The sequence below is a fragment of the Dromiciops gliroides genome, chromosome 3, assembly GCF_019393635.1.
Source record: "Dromiciops gliroides isolate mDroGli1 chromosome 3, mDroGli1.pri, whole genome shotgun sequence".
Taxonomy (NCBI): Eukaryota; Metazoa; Chordata; class Mammalia; order Microbiotheria; family Microbiotheriidae; genus Dromiciops; species Dromiciops gliroides.
The window spans coordinates 376,183,600-376,201,036 of NC_057863.1; positions in this window are offsets into that span (position 1 = coordinate 376,183,600).

Genomic DNA, 17,437 nt, shown 5'->3' on the forward strand with positions numbered 1-17,437 from the left:
AAAACACTTATTTAATGAGATAAATAGTGCTATTTTAATGATTTTCTAATGAGGCAATGTTTTGGCAATATTGAATAAATTATCAATTCTCACTGGAGATAAAAAATATAGAGACATTGTCACACTGTAAACACTCATTCTGACATTCATCAGTAGTTCCTGTTAGGAACCAGAAAGGAAAACTATTTGACAGTATATTGGGGCAATTCCAGGAAGAAATATTCAGAAAATTCAATGACCAGCAAATTCATGGCCAGCTTTCAGTGACTTTCTCAAATCTTAATACTCTTTCTTCCCTATATCAACATATTTTTTCCTTTTTTTTCTTTTATTACTTATCGATTTTTCAAAAGGGGTACTAAGTCCTTTTCCTTTGAAAATTTCCAATATGGTCCACCTATTAGGATATTTCCAAGTGTACTTTCAAAAAGCAGCCCAATCCTGCTTGGTAGTCAGGTGGTAATCTCAAGGATTCAATTAAGTGGATTTGGAGTCACTGGTGGATGCTTGATGAAATCCCTGCTATTTCCCTTAAGTTCACCATTAATGTCTGCATGTACACATAAGTCCTTGGTTGATGTTTGTTTGTCTAGCTACATCTAGTATATTGTCCATTAAAGGCAGAGAAGATGGTAATGTGAGGTATTAAAAGTCATTGGGCTTTAATGCAAATCTGAGTCAAACAACATCTCACAAAAGCTAGAAATATATTAGTCTTGGTACATCTATATTAATGAAGTTAATCACATTTTCCCACCCTATCAAATGTATGATTCAATATGCAAATTAAATATTTAGATAACAGCCTGGAAAGATTACTGTGTTTGCTTAATAAATGAGTATTTTCTGAAACAGCATAAAACAAGGATGATAAGAAAAAGGGACACAGGATAATAAAGGTAGGAGACTTAACCTCTCTTTAACGATCAGTCATCAGTTCCCACAAATTGAACTTGAAATGCTTTTTTTTTTTTAAATCTGCCGAGGTATTAATTTTAACATCAAAAATATTTCTAGGAATTGACACATCTGCTAAAACTTAATCCAAAATTGGATTACTATCCACTGTTTGTTTTCAAGCTTCAAAATCAAGAGTGACACTAAAGCCAAAAGAAAATAAATGTAAAACAGTGAAGGAGGAAAAGGATCAGAATCTCAAATATCTTAGTCTTTCTTCCCCATGTCTTGAACATCTGTCAAATCTTTCATGAAAAATCAATTAATTGAGATTTCTGGGTCATGTGAAAGATGGTAGACTAGATATTTTCTGCAATTCTCACAACTTCTCAAACCTTTCCAAAACAAAAACAATGTGCCAAACAATGTGCCATGCTATTTCCATGGGCTTGGAATACAAAAGGTCAAAGAAACCAAAACAGAAAGCCAAAAACTGACCATTCACTGACCCTAAACTCACTCAGCACCCCTCCCACTTCTCCCACTCTGCTGGAGACAAGGCTGCACTAGCAAACTCAAGGACATGACACAGGCTTACATCCAAATCCATTCCAGCATGCTTCCCCTCTCCCTCTTTCTAGTGCTCAGCTTCAGGCTATGGACTTTTATTCAGGTCTCAATAGCCAATTTACCCATAGTCTTTCAGGAGCAAAAGTCTGTTAAAGGCTGCAATATGGACACAGGGGTGCTAAAAAGCTCTGAACTTCCAGGGGGAAATAGGCTCTGAACTTCCAGTGCTGAGCCAGAGAACTGAGGAACAGAGGGAGTGGGATAGGTCACAAGGACAGGGCTCCCTGCATGAAGGGTGCTATGCAGCATTCCACCAAGCCTGAAGGAAAGAACATAGTATCAAGCTGTGGCTTGTTAGGACCACCTAAAACTAGATTGTGGCAGAGATTCAGGCTGATGAATCATGAAATGACCATGTAGGAAGGAGGCTGAGATACTCTGAGATCCAGCCCCCAAGAAAACCATAGTTAGAGGTGATGGAGTCAGGAAGTGAGTGATAAAATAAATGGGCAGGAAGGAGGAAAGACTGAAAGTACCAAAGATTTCAGGAAAAAGAAAACTCAGAGACCTTGAATAGAAACAGATAAATCAATACAAAAAACATTAACATTAGGAAATATGGCCTCCAGGTCTACTAAATGAGTTCAGGCATTTATAAATTAATACAAAATGAATAAATGCAAAATGAAGGAAAATGATCCAATGCTCAATAAGATAGAGGACCCTGTGGAATTTGAAGAGAACATGGGACCACAATACATCCTTCCTGAGTGGCATTAAAAAGAAATGAAAATTATGAGAGTAGAATTGATGTCCTGTGCAGCAAAAATAATAAATAGAATAAATTTTTTTAAATCTGGAATGGTAAGCCTCTCCAAAGAAACAAAAGAGAGAACAATAGATTGGGAATGCAAATACATAGAAATGAAGGGCAATCTAAAAGGAGAGAAGCAAAACAATAATATTAAAATATAGTTACTGTGCAAGTAAAACATACTGAACTTGAATACAGGATGTTCAGGGACAAATTGGGACCATAGGTCTCCCAGAAGAATATGACAGGACGAAAAAACCTTAGCACTACAATGAAGGAAATAATAGAAGAAAACTGTCTAGAATTTCTAAACAGAAAATGAAATTTCAATGGAAAGAATTCACAGATTGCCTCTAGGGAAAAAAACCCCAAGGCTGCAAACTCCAAGACACATAGTGGTTAAATTTAACAATTAAATTCAAAAACAGCAAGCAAGCCATCAGGAGACAGACTTTCAAATACAAAGGAAAGGACATTCAAATAATGCAAGACTATTCTGTACACACTAGAAAAAGGTGGAGGGAATGTAATAATGTGTTTTGGAGTGTAATGGAGCTCAGGATGCAGTCCAGGGTGACCTATCCATAAATCTGAGCTTAACCATAAAGGACAAAAATGGATGTTCAGTATTTTTTTAAACAGTTTGAAGGGGCAGCTAGGTGGCACAGTGGATAAAGCACTGGCCTCGGATTCAGGAGTACCTGAGTTCAAATCCAGCCTCAGACACTTGACACTTACTAGCTGTGTGACCCTGGGCAAGTCACTTAACCCTCATTTCCTTGCAAAAACCTAATAATAATAATAATAAATAAAAAGTGTTTGGAACATTTTTAGAAAGAATACTAGAACTGAAGAAATAATTTGCCTCTTAAATACCCCCAAACAACAGAAATACATCAGCAAGGACAATAATAGTAAGAGTGACAACAAAGAAAACAGTAAGAGATTTCTTTCTAAATGTACACAAGGAGACAAAGATAAAGGTGGAAATCTGGTAGAGGTACCAGTGAAGAGGTGGATAGGGAGTCTTATGGACAGAACCTGGTGACACATTGCCTACAGGTAAGTGCTTCTTTTGTGGGACTACATTACAAGTTAAGAGGATACAGAGAAGAGGATAGGAGAAGGGGGCTGGAGAGGAATGAATGATTCATCATGGTGATATCAAGGACTAACAATGAAGGGAAGGTGATCTCTAGTCTCAGCAAGAAAAAACCCTACAGGAAAAGGGGTGAGAAGGGCAAGAAGGTGGGGGGAGATGAAAAAGGAGGGTAACACAAGGAGACTTTACTTTGGAGGAGAAAGGGGACTCCACTAATGAATGCTCCTTTGGGTGAAGAGAGATTGTTAATGAAGGTATATGAGACATTACACTGGATGAGACCTGGGAGCAGGAGGGATATTTGAAAAGTGTATTTATCCTGGAAGAGGGAAGTTGAAACTCTTAGGGACAACTGGCACCTGGAGGAATAAAAAAGCATGGACACTGAGACCTCCAGGAAAATGTAGGAAAAAAATCAACAGAAGAGGATATAGATCTGTGGTGGGTTGCATAATAAGGGGTTTAGTTGAGGAAGGGCCCTACCATGGGATACTGCCCTTTTTGACACCTTCAGTAATTGTCATTGCTCTGGAAATGAGGCACAATGGAAGAGGGGAATCCACAGGACAAGCCCTACTACAAGGCAGTGACAGAAAGTGCCCAGAGGGAAGAGCCTAGAATGAATAATTGGAAATTATGATCACATGAATAATATAGATAAAAAAGAGAGGGGGCAGATAACTATGGGAGTCATGAATCAAAGAATATAGGTCTAAAATAAACATCAAAAAAACCCAGAAAATGAAGACAGTGAAAGGAATCCTGTTTAGCAAGGGGTGCCAAAAATGAAATCTCTAAACTAGAGAGCAGGCTGAAGCAGAAAAGTAGGGATCTACTTGAGAAATATACAGCCAGAAAAAAGCAGAGGGAAAAAAGAAATGAACAAAACCCTAAAGGGAAATGGTTACCAAAAGAGAAGAGGGATGAGGGAAAGAGAGCTAAAAAGAACAGGACTTGTCACCTTTAAAAAAAAATTAAGGATAGAGCACCAGCCCTGGAATCAGGAGTACCTGAGTTCAAATCCGGCCTCAGACACTTAACACTTACTAGCTGTGTGACCCTGGGCAAGTCACTTAACCCCAAATTGCCTCACTAAACAAAAAAAAACAAACAAACAAACAAAAAAATTAAAGTGGGGCAGCTAGATGGCACAGTGGATAGAGCACTGGCCCTGGAGTCAGGAGTACCTGAGTTCAAATCTGGCCTCAGACACTTAACACTTACTAGCTGTGTGACCCTGGGCAAGTCATTTGGCCCCAATTGCCTCACTGAAAAAATAATAATAAAGTAACTGAAGAAACATAATACTATGCTTATAGCAGAAGAGGGAACTTGAAACTGAAAAGCTTCTGAACAGAAGACATTAATGCATCTAGGATAAGAAGCAAAGTAGTCAAATGGGGAAAAAAAAATCTTTGTATCAAATTTCCCTAAGGACTTGGTATCAAATTTCCTCTAGATTCTAGATTTTTAAATAATTAATAATATATGACTAATTGCCATTCCCTAACAGATGAATGGGCAAATAATATGAATAGTTATCTAAAGAAGAAATGCAAATTATTCATATCCACATGAAAAATAATCAAAATAATAAGAAAAATGTAAATCAAAACAACCCTGAGGTTTCATCTCACACCTTTCAAATTGACAAAAATTACAAATACAAAAGTCAATATTGTGGGAATATAGAAAGACTAATACATTTTTGGTGGAGGTGTGAAATGATGCAAATATTTTGAAAAGTAGTTTGAAAATATATGAATAAAATTACTAAAATATCCATACCTTTGAGCCAGAGACTCCCTTATTGAGCTTATTGGTAAAGATAAAAGTTGCCATATATTCCAAAATATTTATAGCAGCACTTATTGTGATAGCTCAAAAGTGGAAACAAAGTAGATGCCCATCAGTTGGGGAATGACTAAAAAAGTATTACATGAATGTAATGGAATATTATTATGCTGTAAAAAACTATTTTTGTGATAAAGAGAAACATAAAACAATCTACATGAACCGATGCAGAGTGAAATAAGCAGGGTGAAGTAAATAATATACACACTAACTACAACAACGTAAAGGGAAAAAATGACACAGCAAAAAAAAAAAAAAGCAAATGTAATAAAATTATAAAGATCATGTGGAACTTCAATGAAGACATTCCCAACCTAATCCTTAATGGATATAGGATTTATTATATATTATACATGTTTTCAGACTTTTCCAACATATCAAACAATAGTGCCAATTTTTTTTTCCCTCACTCTAAAAACTACTATTTTTCATATTGCATGACTCCCTCCAAGAGAAGGTGGAAGAGGGATATATGGTATAATGTGGTGCTATAAGAAACAGAAAATATAAATAAAAACATTTTTTATTTTTAAAAGAAAAATAAGTATATAATGCATATGGCTAATATATGAAAAATAAATAAAAATACAGGTTTTTTCAAATGAAAATTAATTTACTGACATGCTCCCTGGTTCATGTTGATTTTTTTCCCCTCTAGGTGGTCTTTGCACGTTGTTGAGACTCCAACAGAAGATTACTGGGGAAGGGGAACAGGAAGCCATCAAATGAGGAATTAAACTAAGTATAAGATATGAAATAAGAAGACGACTTTGGTAAGAGACCAACTGGAAGTGACTCAACAAGGAGCTCACCAAGCTCTTTATTGGCCTAGAGAGGTCTTTAACATGATCTCATTCCATAGCGTTTGGACATTTTTGCTTCTCCTAGAACTCAGATTTTATTTCAGTTGCACTTGCTGAAACTACTAGTAGAAAACATTTTCTTTTTCAAAACCTTAAACTTCTCTCCACACTGCCATGAAAGTTCAGTACAAGATATTTGGTGGCCAACATACTAAACCCACTTAATCTAATATATATTGTATTGTGGGAGGTTAAGAGTGGCTCATGGTAGATTTTTCAGTAATGTTCATTAAGACCCAAGTCATTCTTATCACAAGGACATTGTTTAATGGGAACTTAGAGAGTTGGGAGAATAAAGTTCATGTAGAAAGACTAATTTTCCACATGTTGTTATTTATTTTATGTGGAAAGTCTCTCAAGGATCACTAAGGAGGTCAGCAACTATGCTGATCTCAACTCCTATTCTACCAGTCCAGGAGCAGGGCTAATACATAGTTCAATACCATCTCATCTGTATGCTAGTGCTGATGTTCTTCAGCCTGTCATTCAAACTACCTCTGCAGAGTTCTCCACATATCCCCCAATAGTTCTCCGAAGACTATCACTTGACCTCTATATACACTGGGTATTTTGAAATGTGGTTAGGCCAGCCAATCACAGTGTTTTCAAAGATTAATTATCACTCACTTTAAAATGTCAATTCTCTTTAAAGTAGAGATGCAAATGAGGAAACAAATGAAAAATTGGTTTTAAGAAGAAGTGCATTTTCTGCTATTCAGCAAAAATAGCTCCCAAACCCTGATTAAAATATTGGGAAGGCTTCATATCTTGTTAGTCACCACTGGCTATGCAGTGTCTTTCACAATGAATATAAATCCTCTGGGTGAGAGGACAAATAAAGCAGTAAATTTAGAAATGTTAGTTAGCTGAATAGTTCTATACATGACTAGTCACCTGGGGAAATGGAGTGATCTGTAGGCCATCTGCAAGGATTCCTACTCTTAAAAATAATTCCCTGCCCCCCAAAAAAAAATTGTGTCTAAAATTGCACCATCTGAGTTTTGTCATTTGGGGATTAGGAACTGCTTTCTGTTAAACACAAATATCATTGTGAGAGAGAGCACGTTTAACCATTATTAATCATTGACATTGTAAATTAGTTGATCAAATCTTTTCTAGTACTACAACTAGTTTAAAGTAGGTATACAGATCTCACAATTTTGCCCAGGGAAAATTCTTACTTCTTATTCCATTAGTTTCCAATCTTCTAATCAGTCAATACTAAAATAATACAATCATAACATCTCAGGGTTAGAAGACTCAAAGGTCTAAGTCAATGCATAAATTCTACAATATCACATGGCACATGGCCATGCAGCTTCATTTGAATACTTATAATGACAATGAGACCACTATTTCATACCAGTGTAGTACAAATTTGAGTGGAATAAACTCAATATGTTCAAAACAAAACTCATTTTCTTTCTTCCCCAAATCTTCCCCTATTCCCAGCTGCCCTTTTACAGTTAAGGTAACCACCATCTTCCAAGTCACCCAGGCTCAGTCTCTATATTATCATTTACTCTCAATCCACTTATCCAATCTTTTGCCAAGTCTTATTTCAATCTTCATAACATCCCTCTCAATTCATACAGCTACAATCCTAGGTCAGGCTCTTATCACTTTATGCTTGGACTACAACAATAGCCTTCTGGTTCACCTTCCTTTCTCAAATTTTCTGTCAACCTCCATCCCCAGTCCATCTTTTACTCAGGTGTCAACATTATGTTTCTAAAGAGAAAGTATGACCATGCCATGTTCCTGTTTAATAAATTACAATGGTTCCCAACTTATTACCGCAAGGATCTAATATAAAATATGCTGGTTATCTTTCTTTTCTTTTCTTTTTATTGTTTTTTTTGGGGGGGTTGTTTGTGTGTTTTTTACTTCAACAAACAGTTATTTTATTTTTTTCCAGTTACATGTAAGGGTAGTTTTCAACATTCATTTTCATAAGATTTAGAGTTCTGGATTTTTTTCCCTCCCTCCCTTTCCTCTCCCCTCCACAAGACAGCAAACAGGTTATATATGTACAATCCACAAGTGCTCTTTTTATCAGTTCTTTCTGTGGGGATGGATAGTAAGCTTCAACTGGTTATCTTTCAAAACCCTTCATAACCTGTACCCTTCCTACATTTCTAGTCTTCATATACTTAACTCTCCTTCAAGTAATCTAGGATCTTGACATTTTTTCAGGACCATAGCTTTAATTTCTTCATCTGAAAACTGCCTGTTCATATCCTTCAACCATTTCTCAATTTCCCAGTTACATTTTAATCTATTTTGTTAGCACTCAAGAGTCCCATATTGACTCTTTTAATTTTTTAATTTATTTTATTCTGAACTTAAGATATAAAACAAGCATTTCCATAACACACTAGAATAGGAAAAAATTTGATTGTACATGATACTGTAAATCAATTATGTACAGAAAGCTACTCCTTTTAAATATATAATAAAGTTATCATGAATTTAAGACTAACATCTCCAAACTCTCCTCCCAACTCTCCACCCATATTTTCCTACCACAGTCAGATGATGAAGTGTTGGTATAATGTCGCATGGGAATTGACTCAATGGCCTTTTCAGAATCTGTGTGTCTTAGAGGATTAAGGGGGAACCATCCTTATTCTCAGCAGTAGCTCCAGATAGTGGAGAGCAAAGCTCTGCCACCCTTTATACCTTGTCTAATGTGTTATTTTCTAAGGATTATAAACTGAACCTCAACCACTAATGTGCCCTGATCTTTATTCAAAAGCTTCAGCTCAACTGACATTGGTGTTTTTATTTGCCTGATCAAATATTCTCTCTTTTGCACTACTGTAGAGGCAACATTTTTTTTTCTGAAATTTTAAACGAGTTAATGTGTCAGGTTTCATAATATCTGCAATGTTTCCCCAAGAAAGCTCAGGAAAAGATAGTAAGATTCATGTTTGGTTTAGAAGATTCAGATTCTGCTATTTTTAAAAAATTCTTAATTCTTTATTGGGTGACATTTAAATTTCTATTTAATCCACACTTCTTTTAACACAGTCTGTTAAATAGGTAACTCTTCCTTCTTTTCTAACAAAATACCTTTCTTCAAGAAGTTTCATTTGACTCTTTTTAGTTTCTTATTTTATTATGAACATGAAAAAGATGAACCTTCCCATATACAAAGGAAAACAGAAAAAGAGGTTGTATATGAAACCATGAATCTGTGCCACAGAGTTCTTTAAAAATATTTATTAAATTTAATTCATGTTGCCCTGGTTTTTTATGTCCCCTTCTTAACTTCCTTCTTCGGTCTATATATTTTTTAATGTTTCTAATATCATTTTTTCTTTCTTTTCTTTTTTAAAATTACTATCATTATCCCCATTTCCCTCTCCTTCCTCCCAAATAAAAGCTCCCCTTGTAATAAATTATTATTTCTTTCTATACAGTCAATCAAATTTATTTCAAAACTCTCTACCTCTAAGAATTTTCCAGAGAAAAACAATAGCTCATTTCTATGCTTCCTGATGGAGCTGTTGGGGCTGATTTGCATGACATTTATGGGCTAACATGATTTTCTTCCAAAGAGCAAGAGTCTTTATTCACTCATTTCACATCTTCATTCACAGAATCTCATAGGTCTCATAGTCTAACTCCTACCTGAACAAGAATCTTCCCGTTAAGCTCACCCATAGCTTGAATTATTAGAAAAGTTTGTTTTCATTCCAGCTAGCCTAAAACTGCCTCTACTATTTCTACCCAGTGTTCCAAGTTTTGTTCTCTTGTGTCAAGCAGAATAAGTATAATAATTTGTCACAGGACAATCCTTCAAGTACCTGTAGATAATTTTCTTCTCCAATCTAAGCATCAATAGTACCTTGATGTTACCCTCAGAAGGGATTATTTTAGAACCCTCCACCATCCTTCTGAGGATAACATAAAGGTACTTACAACAGCTTGCTATTGCCCTCCTAAAATGGGACATCCGGAATGAATAAAATATTTCAAATACAAACTAAGCTCAGCAGAGCACAAAGAGACTATCAGTTCCTGTGCACCATACACTTTGCCTCACTCGATAAACATCTGTTAACCACCTAGAATGTGCAGATCATGGCTAGGCACTGAGGAGATCCAAAGTTTAGGTAAGACATGAGTCTCTGTCCTTATGGAGTTTATAGTCTAAGTTATATCTAGATTATCTTCTACTAATCTCTCATTGTTTTGCACAAAGGACACCCACCCTCACCCACTATCTCCCAACTAGAATATAAATTCTTTGAAGGCAAACTTTTGTAGCACCATCCTAGGTACACAGAAAGCCCTTACATGGGGTGGATACTCCAGAAATGATGCTCTGGGACACAATATTGCAGGTACCATTATTGGCTTTTACTAAGACCATTTGATAATGATGCATTTTGAATGAACTGCCTTTGAGTTTGAGTGAAGACAAATTATACCTTGGCCCTATTATGAAATCAGGATCCAGGATAATCAAAGCTAAATGAGATATGGTCTCATTCCCAGAACTAGCTTGATTTTTGAAACTTTGTGAAATCAAACAAACTTTATGTGGTTTCCATCATACAGAATATATATGTATGTGCATGAGCTGCCCAAGTGCTTTGTAGAATTATTCTATAAACTCCTAAGAATGAAGCAGGACTTTCTCTCTTCCAGCCTCTTCTAGCCAAACTGGGAGTTACTGTGGCACCTATTAATCCAAGAAGGCACCATCTCCAAGATTCCAGTAATATTCTCTAGTTGAATCTAAATGAATTCACTGAAGAAGAACATAATTATATGAAAAAACTATGGATGGAAAATGGTAAGGCATCCAAAGTTGGACAGATGTCTGGATTATTTATTTTGATTTGAGCTTTTTTTGTTGTTCTGGGTTTGTGTTTTGATGATGGTGGTATTTAGGTTTTTTTCTTTAATGAATTCTCTGCTCTCTCTTTCTCTCCCCCATTTCCTTTTCTTCTCTCCTGTTCTATGAACCTTGTCAAAAACAAATGGAGAGTGATGGTAAAAGCAGCAGGAGGAAATTCTAAAAATGAGGACAAATACCAATAGTTGTCATAAAGTAGCACTGTGCTTTTCATGGTTCGTTAATATAGTCCTGTTATTTCTCCCCTCTCTCCTCTGCTTTTTATTTTATTTAGAAATGAGGAATATACTTTAGAACTTTCCTCCAGAATCCTGTTGGTTAAGGGGTAGATTAAGGTTGATGCCCTAGATAGTGCAGAATAATACAAAACCATTATTTCAATTCAATAATTCAATTCAATAAACATTTGTTAAGCACCTACTATGTGCCAGTTATTGTGCGAAGTGCTTTCCATAGCTATGCATACAAACCAATTTGACCATTGAGAACAGAGATCTTAGTCTTTTGTTTCATGGACCCCTCTGGAAGTCTGATGAAGCCTATGAATTGCTTTTCAAAATGATCTTTCTAAATATATAAAACAAAGCACAGAGGATAGCAAAGGGAGCCAGTTATATTACAATATAGTTTTCAAATTGTTGAAAAAAGACAAGTTCACAGACCTCAGGTTAAGAAACTCCTAAGATAAACTGAATGGATGGTGGTAGAGGGATGACATAGGATCTCTGAAATGATTTCTTGCTTTTCTATTTGATGTTCTTGTTTTTCACGGAATTGATGGTAAACTTGGTGGGAAATGTCCTAGTCCATGATCTGACATTAGGAAGTAAAGCCAAAGATTCCCTTTTATATTCTGAGAGCCACTGAACTAAACATTGGGAACCTAATTATTTATTTCCCTCATCTACCCCCATATCACCCCAGAGGCTCGAACAATTAATCTCCATATCAGAGAAGGGATGACTGGATATTAGTCCCCAGGGTACAATTTGGAGGTACATAAAGACTCACAAAAGCTGGAACAAGGAGGAAAATGTTGGAGGTCAGAATAAAAGGAAAGTCCTATTTCTTCATTCCTCACAGATAATTCTGGCAAATCTCTAGGAATGTGGGTAGGGTTCTCATCTTTCTGTCTATTATTTCAATGAAATGGTGAAGAGAAGGGAAAGGAGAGAGGAAGCTGTCATGGACAAGGTATCCGGGGACTGTAGCCAAAAGGTAAAATAAGAGGGAAAATTAAAAGTGGCTATGACTGTATCACCATCAGGGGTTACTTCACTAATTTTGAAGGGGTACTACAGAACCAAGAAGCTGTGATCCCCACAGGCACAAAAGGGACAGGCTGACTAATCTTCATGTATTCATTCAACAGCAAACACTTACTCAGTGATGACTTATCTGTCTCCTTTGCTGAACCGTCCTGAGACCATGCCCTCTAACAATATGTCCTACAGAGTTCTCTCCTGGGTCCTCTTCTGTTCTCCTTCTATCATACTTCACTTGGTGATCTCATCAGCTCCCATGGATTACATTATCAGCCCTACTCTGATGATTCTCACATCTCTATCCTGACCTAATTTCTCTGATGACTCACAATCTCACACCTCCAATTGCCTTTCAATCATCTTGAAATGGATGTTTAACTAGATGTTAAACTCAACATGTCCAAAGCTGAATTATCTTTCCCCCAAACCCTCTCCACTTCCTACCTTCTCTATTACTATAGAGACCAACACCATCCTATCCTCTCAGTCCCCCAGGCTTGCAACATAGGTGTCATCCTAGACTCTTCCCTATCTCTCATTCAGTCTGTTGTCAAGGCCTGTTGATTTCACCTTTGTAATATCTCTTATATATACCCCCTTCTCTTCTCTGACACTGCTACTACTCTAATGCAGAACCTCATCACCTCATCCTTGGATTATTGCAATAGCCTCATGGTGAGTCTCCCCACTCCAATCTGTCCTCCATTAGCTACCAAAGTAATCTTCTTGAAGAGTAGGTCTGACCATGTTATTCTCCCCACATAGACTCAGTAAACTCCAATGGCTTTCTATACCTCCTGGATAAAATACAAAACCCTTTGCTTGACATTCAAAGTTATTCATAACCTAGCTTCCAGTCATCTTATACTTTATTCCTCACTATGAAATCTTTGATCCAGTCAGTGGCACTGGCTTCCTTGTGGTTCCATGAAAAAAGACTCTCCATCTCTAGACTCTGAGCATTTTCTCTTACTTCCCTCAATCCCTGAAATGAAATCCTTTCTCATCCAAAGATACTGATTTCCCTGGCTTCCTTTAAGTCTTTCCCTTACATCTCATCTTCTACAGTAAGCTTTTCTAACTCCTCTACATTCTAGTGCCTTCCCTCTTTTAATTACTACCTTTTATACCATATATAGATTATTTGTACATATTTGTTTGCTTGTTGTCTCCCTATTAGACAGTCAGATTCTTAAGAACAAGGACTGCCTTTTGCCTGTTTTTGTATTAGGGCAATGCCTAGCACATAGCAGGCACCTAATATTTATTGAATGACTAACTAACTATGTGAAAATCTCTGGGTTGAAAGGTCATAATAAGAGATGCAAGGAGGAGATAGAAGCAAGTGATATTACAAAAGTAGAATTAACAACCCTAGGCATCTAATTGGCTGATTGGATATGAGAAGAACCCAGGTAACATGGCACAGATAAACCAGACCTCTTTCATGTCATATACCTGTCCTTCATCACCAGGTTACTTACTGCCCTCCAACTACCATAGGGGAGGTAATAAATTTATCACTGGATATACTATAGTAAATGACTATAGTAATCTAGTATATGATAAACCCAAAGATCCAAGCTTTTGGAACAAAAAAACATTCTTTGACAAAAACTGCTGGGAAAACTCAGTATGGAAGAAACTAGGCATAGACCAACACCTCACACCATATACTAAAATAAGGCAAAATGGGTACATGATTTATACATAAAGGGTAATACCTTAAGCAAATTAAGAGAGATCATGGAATTGTTTATCTGTCAGATTTATGGGCAGAGGAATAATTTAAGACCAAAGAAGATATAGAAAATAAAACAAAATGTAAAATAGATCATTTTTATTATGTAAACTTAAAAAGGTTTTGCACAGACAAAACTAATGTAACCAAAATTATAAGGGAAGAAGAAAACTGGGAAAGAATTTTTGAAACAAATATCTTTGATAGAGGCCTAATTTATCAATTATATAGAGAACTGAGTCAAATTTTTTAAAATGTTAGTCATCCCCCAATTGATAAATGTTCAAAGGATATAAACAGGCAGTAAGACAAAGAAATCAAGGTTATCTATAATCATATGAAAAATGCACTAGATCACTATTGATCAGAGAAATGCAAATTAAAACAACTCTGAGATATCACCTCACACCTATCAGAGTGGAAAATATAGCAAAAATGTAAAAGTATTGAATGTTGGAGGGGATGTGGAAAAACTGGGATGCTAATCCACTGTTGGTGGAGTTGTGAAAATATCTGGCCTTTCTGGAGAGCAATTTGGAACTATGCCCAAAGGACTATAGAACTTTGATCCAGCAATACCATTGTTAGGTTTATATCCAAAGATATCCCAAAAAAAGAAAAAGACCTTTTTGTACAAAATATTTATAGCAGCTTTTTTTGTGATGGCTAAGAATTGGAAATCAAAAGAATGCCCATCAATTGGGGAATGGTTAAACGAACTGTGGTATATGATGGTTATGGAATATTATTTTGCTTTAAGAAATGATGGGCAAGATGATTTCAAAAAGGCCTGGAAACACTTGTCTGAACTGATATATAGTGAAGTGACCAGAACCAAGAGAATGTTGTGCACAGAGATAGCAATATTGTTTGGTGAAGAACTGTGAATGACTAGATTATTCTCAACAATACAGTGATCCAAGATAATTCCAAAGGATTATTGATGAAGCATACTATCCACCTCCAAAGAAAGAACTGATATTTATGGAACACAGACTGAAACATGCTATTTTTCACTTTCATTTTTTTCTTTTATTCAAGTTTTCTTATATACATTACTCATATGGTAATATTTTACACAATTGCACAAGTATAACCTATATCTTATTGCTTACTGTCTCAGAGAGTGGGGAGGGGAAGAAGCAAAGGAGGGATAAAAATTGGAACTCAAAACTATAAATAAAAATGTTTATTATATTTTTTTAAAATTATCACTGGTGTTGGCCCTGGGGCAGAGGTCCCCTTGGGCAAATAAATCAACCAAGCTCAGTTCTCTATATTCAATCTTAGGCCTCTTAACCATCCAGCCTCCCACTCCTATCTCTGCCCACCAGGGTACCTTGCTCCCAGGACAGGACCATGTCCTAGGAAAAACAGGCCTCTTGCCATCTAACTGCCTCTCTCCTTCTTTTACACTTTCTGCTGAGGAAATGATAATCATAAACAATAAGACTATTGCTAGTGGAAAATGCACAATAATCTATTGCCCTTGATATTACTTAGCTGGAAAAATGTTTAACAAACATTTTTACTTAAAATTTTGAGTTGCAAATTCTCTCTCTCCTTCCTCCCTTCCAATGTCACATGGGTAGTAAGTAGCAAAGTTAGGATATGAAAATGAGTTCTCTGACTTCAAAGTCAGAATTCTTTCCACAGTAATACTTTGCCTCCCATTCACCCCATCCAGAGATAATGCCTCATCCAGATCTTGGGCTATTGTCTACAAACCCCAGGTCACTTTCCTTCTATTCTCAAGGAGTTTAGCATATAGTTCAAGGTTTTCCTGCTACCCCCTTGACATTATACCTAAGAACTTCAATTTACATGTTGTCTCCTCAAATATACTTCCTACCTGGTTCATCAACCTATCTGGAACTTTACCCCAATCTCAGCCACAAATAGGGTGTATCGTTTGCTTGAACTTAATACCTAGAATTAGTCTATTACTACATTCTCTAACTCTGAACTTCTTCTAACTACAGCTGCCTATTCTCCCAACTCTATCCTTCCTAACGCTATTTCCCATCCTCACTACAAATTTCACTTTTCCCCATTTTCTTTATCCATAACTTTTATTCTGGACTCAATTTTCTTTGTTCAAAATCCCCATGCTATAGATAACACCAGTTATCTATATTATCTCTTGCCCCTTGTATTATTATTGATTTTCATTATGTTCCAAACTCTGCCTTTTCCACTCCTACTCATGAACAACTGAACACTGTTGAAAGAGGCCATCCAACCAAGGTTGGGGATCATTCTCACCTTACATTATCTGACCTCTACTGGGCCCTGACTCTTCCATGCCATACCCTTTTCTGCTATACCACCTGACTAACATTTCCCATGGCATCCATACCAAATCTTCCAATATTTTCCTCAAACTACCTATACCACTCTTCTTTATCTCAATAGAATATGTCACCTCATCTATTACTGAAGAAATCAAGGTCATCCATCATGAGCTCCATTATATTCCCCCAAACTATACTTTATGTCAGTATTATCCCCCATCATCTCCTTCTTAGCTCCAGTCATACAGAGAGTCATGGTCATTCTCATTGGCAATGGCAATCTTTCTATCTATGCCATTTACCCACATCAATGGGAAGTGTTTAACAAAATAAGTAAAAATAAAAATAATAATAATAATAAAATGCAACCTAACTAATGCTCATTTGTATTTTAAGTCAACATGCAGCCTGCAGTAATCTATTTCTGTTTGAGTTTGATAACTCTGGCATAAAATATAGAAAAAAACAGCCCATTAAGACTCAGTACCCCTCAGACTCAGCAGATGTCCCATGACAATGGCACATCATACCCTGTTAATGAAATGTACTTCTACATGGAGATGAGGAGGACTGTGTCCAGCTGAACCAGTACTATATTCTTGCTGAGTATACATACTATGGCTAAGGAAACCACCTTTTGTTTACTATTAGAAGATTTACAAAGTGTCTCAGTTTATTCTATTCTCAGACCTGAACTACCTGACTGTCTTGATTCAGGCCTAGTCTACAACAGGGGTCTTAGATGCCAACGTTAATTTCAGACAGTCAACAAACATTTATCAAGTGCTGACCATGTGTCAGGAACTGTGCTATGTGCTAGGAATACAAATACAAACAGAAAGACAGTTCCTGCTCTCAAGGAGCTTATGTTCTATTGGATAAAGACAACACATAAAAGGAAGCTGAAAAGGTGATCAGAGTTGGTGTATGGTGGAAAGTTCAGAGTGTGGGGGCAGCTAGGTCACTCAATGGATAAAGCACTGGCCTTGGATTCAGGAGAACCTGAGTTCAAATCCAGCCTCAGACACTTGACACTTATTAGCTGTGTGACCCTAGGCAAGTCACTTAACTCTCATTGCTCCACAAAAAAAAAAAAAGTCCAGAGTGCAATATGGAGAGGAATGAGGCAGGGATGGCCTGTGCACTTTCCTTAAATAGATGTTCTGG